The sequence below is a fragment of the Eptesicus fuscus genome, chromosome 2 (genome assembly GCF_027574615.1).
Source record: "Eptesicus fuscus isolate TK198812 chromosome 2, DD_ASM_mEF_20220401, whole genome shotgun sequence".
In the NCBI taxonomy this organism is placed as follows: Eukaryota; Metazoa; Chordata; class Mammalia; order Chiroptera; family Vespertilionidae; genus Eptesicus; species Eptesicus fuscus.
In genome coordinates this window covers 72,532,994-72,537,997 of record NC_072474.1, presented here as the reverse complement: position 1 = coordinate 72,537,997, position 5,004 = coordinate 72,532,994, and the positions used below count along the sequence as shown (strand labels likewise).

The following is a 5,004-nucleotide window of genomic DNA, read 5'->3' as shown; positions in this document are numbered from 1 at the left end:
GCATTATATGTAATTCTATAAATCATAATGTAGTGGAAAACAATTAGAATTCACACAAAACCAGATTTTTAAAAAGCAAAATTGGGAATATTTAGTAAATTTATTCAAATGAAGCTTAAATGATACAGAACTGAAAATATTAGAAATCTATATACAAAAGAAAGTGAATACAAATTAGCCAACTCTATGAACATTTCTAGCTAAGCACTCATACAAATACCTCTTTCTTTTATATAGGAATTAGAGGCCCGGTACATGGATTCATGCATTGGTGGGGTCCCTCAGCCTGGACTGCACCTTCTAGCAATCCAGGACCCCTTGGAGGATGTCGGACTGACAATTTCAGCCCGATCCCCACAGGCCAGCCCAAGGGACCCCACTGGTGGACAAATCCATGCACTGGGCCTCTAGTGTGCATATAAGATCTTTGGTTAATCTCTTCCTGCCCTCCCCGCTTTCCCTCTGAGATTCACCAGTCTGTTCCATGTTTCCATGCCTGTGCATTCAGCATCTTCCCCCTGGTGGTCAGTGTACATCATAGCTACTGGTTGAATGGCTGAAGTGTTGGATGGTTGCTTAGGCTTTTATCCTATATAATAAAAGCCTAATATGCTAAGTGTCCAGTTGACTGGTCGGCTGTTCAATCATTCAAAGCATAATATGCTAATGATATGCTAAAGCCACTCAACCACTTGCTATGACGTGCACTGACCACCAAGGGGCAGACACTTTGACCAGTAGGTTAGATTGCTGCTGGGGTCTGGCTGATCGGGACTGAGTGAGATGGGCTAGATATGCCCTGGAGCCCTCCTGCGGTCCCTCCTCAGCTGGCCAACCTCCTGCTTCCCTCCTCAGCCCTGATTGTGCACTGGTGGGGTCCCTTGGCTTGGCCTCCACCCTCTTGCAATCCAGGACCCTTCAGGGATGTCAAAAAGCTGATTTTGGCCTGATACCGCAGGCCAGGCCGAGGGACCGCACTGAGGCACAAATTCATTCACCGGGCCTCTAGTAGAGATAGATACATACATATATGACATGATGATTCTGACAAAAAAATTCAGAGATATTAAAAATATTCTCAAGTTTTAAAGATGGTGTGGAATAAGTTTTCATTTGAATGGAAACCCCTGATTTAATTCCATAATTTTCATGCCAGAAGCATGGTTGGTTTTACTTTTTTTAAAAGCATATCTTGGTATCATATACATTGCCTTATTAATAATTAAGGCATTTTGTTTACACAGTACCTCAGTGTGGACAAAGAACTTTTAGCATTGATTATTTGCCATGATGTTTTAAACTTTCAAGATAATAAAATACTGCACACATTTGAGTGTTTTATTATAAAAACACAGTCTTAAAAAAAGTAATGATGATTAGTCTTTGCTTTTCCCAGTAATAAGTTTTATATTATTTTTTCACATGGTATCTGTTAGAGAGTGGGAATTTTTGAGCATGCTTCCTCCTAGTACTATTCCTATTCCTGAGAGGCCATGGACTATGCCCCAGATAGAGTTGTCAGTGCTGACACCAGCCCAGGCCTTGAGATATGGTCTCATGGCCCCTTCCCAGCACATAGGCCTTCTTTCATAGATCACTGTCAGCTTTCTTGGGAACAGGATGACTCTGTAAATAACATGGTCATCAATAACATGACCCTGACATTACTTAAGAAAAACTGTTTTGTCTTAAATTACTTACTCTGCAAAAACAAGATGTGGTAAATGGGTTTAAAAGCAGTCCTGTGCAAAGGGTCGGGGCTGTTCTCTGGACTCCCTGCATGGAGAAAGGCAGAGCAGTCACCTGCCGGCTAATAAAGGCTCCCTAAATTTTAATTTGATCTGGACTCCAGTGGTCATTCACTCACCTTCGCTCCACAACAGTATCCTATCTAATAAAAGAGTAATATGCAAATTGACCATCACTCCAACACACAAGATGGCTGCCCCCATGTGGACACAAGATGGCCACCACAAGATGGCCAGCAGGGGAGGGCATTTGGGAGGGACCAGGTCTGTAAGGGAGGGCAGTTGGGGGCAATCAAGCCAGCAGGGGAGGGCAGTTAGGGGCAAACAGGCTGGCAGGGGGACAGTTATACATCAATCAGGCTGGCAGGGGAATGGTTAGGGGCAATCGTTAGAAGGCAGGCAGGTGGTTAGAAGGCAGGCAGGTGAACAGTTGGGAGCCTGCAGTCCTGGATTATGAGAGGGATGTCCGACTGCCCATTTAGGCCCTATCCTACTGGGATGGGGCCTAAATGGGCAGTTGGACATAACCTCGAGGGGTCCCAGATTGGAGAGGGTGCAGGCTGGACTGAGGGACACACACCCCCTGTGCACAAATTTCGTGCACTGGGCCTCTAGTCCTATATAATAAAAGCGTAATATGCAAATCGACCAAATGGTGGAACGATCAGTTGGCAGGGGGCAGGGCCGGAAGCAGGCGGCACCAGGCCAGCCAAGATATGTGCCAGCAGGCAGAGGGAGGGGACGGTGATGGGGGGGCGGTGGCGACCAGTGGCGGCAGAGGGGCAATCGGGGGTGGGGCTGGCCACTTGCCACTGGCACCATCCCTTGATCAGCCCGCTGGTCATCTCCCGCAGAGGGAGGCCTGATTGCCTGTGGGGAGCAGGCCTAAGCCATCAGTCGGACATCCCTTGAAGGTTCCCAGACTGCGAGAGGGTGCAGGCTGGACTGAGGGACCCCCCATACCGAGTGCACAAATTTTTGTGCACCGGACCTCTAGTAAAGTATATTCTTATTAGGGATTGCATTAAGATCCAGTAGTTCTTCAACAATGTTGCCCAGTAACCATATAATGCAGCAAAGGTGAACAATCTTCATAGTGCACTTTCACCTTATTAAAGTTGAAACTGCTCCTTTCGGATATTTTTCCACTTCAATGTGAAGTAGATTGTTAGGGTTTCTTTAGTGGTTTTTATATGTGGCTTTAAAAGAAAAGGTTTTGTTTTCTCCACAGTTCACAGTTCTCCAGTGATACTTGTTTGGAAAGCATATAGTTCAGGGATGTTTTGAACAACCAAATGCTCTTTAGTAGATGAAGTCTTTCAATGCAACTGTAATAAATAAGCGTGTACATCTTTAGCTATATTACCAGTATATCCTGGAACCAAAGTAAGATGGTTTTCTTGTTCCCACAATCGCTTAATTGTTGTTTTAAAATCTGAATATTTCCATCATTTATTATTTCTGTTTTGGATGATAGTTCTGACCACAACCTTTTTATGACTGCTTGAAACCAGTTTAAACCAACTATTATATATTTTTCAAATTTGCTTTTAAGTAGTGACTTTATAAGAGGCAACAAGTCTACATAGCAGCCAAGTGTCTTGTATTGTTTTTCTTCCTGTAAGCTATAGCTAAGCACAGGAAGGCAATCCACCACTCCAAGGTCTTCTATCCTCACCAAGTAAGCGACAAGTTCACTTATACGTCTCTTTATCCAGAAGTTAAAGCTACATTCAATCTCAAATTCCTGCTGAACAAAACTTGTGCCATTGTTTCATGATCCTCAGAAACCTCAGTGAAAACCTATTGTGATGATGCGCTTTCTGTCTGTGAAGAACCAGAATCACAGGAGTTGAGCAAATATGTTGGACTATCACAGTGTAATTTTTCAGGCGGGTGGCCTGGGCAAGCCAGTTAATTTTCTTTATTTGCCATGTTAAAGCCCCCACTTCTAGGAGACTGTTTCTTTTTAAAGCAAGAATTTGGAAAAGGATAATGAACTTTGTTTCAGTGGTAGATCACCTTACATAGTTTATCTGGGCTTTTTACAACGTGTCCAACTGTTCTATTTATGTAAGCAGCCAACTATTCTGGAGATTTCTTAACCACCTTCATGTTCCTATTAGTGAAATTAGAAATCCTTTTTCTAGGCTAATCAATGGAATGATCCTCAATATTATTATAAGAGTTCTATTTTTTTTTAACATTGTGTGTTTCAGATGCCATAATCTCTTAAATACGTAAAACAAAAATTATTATGAGCGTGTATATTTATTTCAGTAGCTCCACCATTCTTTTAGTTTCCCAGATTTAAAACCTTGGAGACACCATAGACTTTTACCCTCATTTTTTTTCTATAGTTAATCAGTCATCATAGTCTAATATTTCTTCCTTCAAAATGTCCCCAGCACCTCATGGTACTGCGGCACCTCAGTCCAGGCTTAACTTTCTATTCTTATAGTCCATATCGATTGTTAGAAAGATACAAAAAGAGAAGTATTGTATAATTGTTTTTTAAGTCTTTTGAAAGTACAGATTTTTTCATTTGCATACTATTGGGAATTCTTCATGGATATACCAAGTAACACTAAACATGAATACTCAAATCTTTTTCAATTATAAAAAATTAAATTATGACATAGCACATGTAATCAATACACATTTTAAAAATATTAACCTTATTCAAGTCTGCTGAGAAATTTGATTTTTGGTGATTATTAGGAAAGTAAGCCAGAGTTCAGAAATAAAACATTTATCTTGAACTAAATCCAGATATGTAATCTATCTTACATTGTGGTTTTTTATTATATAATCAATTCAAATATATCTTGCTTCAATACATTTTAAAAGAAGAATATAAAGATATATTCATCATCCAGCTCTCTGGTTGACTACTATGAAGACTAATAGAATACTCTTAACACTGTAATGATAGCCATTTAATCTAAATAGAAGTCATCTAAATTATATTTTCCTCAGAGCTGGGTGGTGAAGAGCATTATTCATTGTTAAATATATAACTTTTGTTTTTCTCTTGGATCCTAAGTAAAGGGAGATACAATCTTAGGAGAGAGGAAGAAAGTGAACTTGTAACTAATATCTACCTTATAACTAAAACCCATCCTGATCAATCAGGAAATTAATATCTAATGTTTGAGTTTTCTAACGTACCAGACATTTCTATACATTAAGCATACTAACTTATTTAATGGTCACAAATACCTTTAAAAGAGGTAATAGTTTTATCCCCATATTA

At 40.4% G+C, this 5,004-nt stretch overlaps 1 pseudogene; it reads right to left on the bottom strand.

Moving 5' to 3' along the window:
• Positions 1–3,067: 3,067 nt before the first annotated feature.
• LOC103300588 (KATNB1-like protein 1) lies at positions 3,068–3,974 on the bottom strand (annotated as a pseudogene).
• Positions 3,975–5,004: the final 1,030 nt, after the last annotated feature.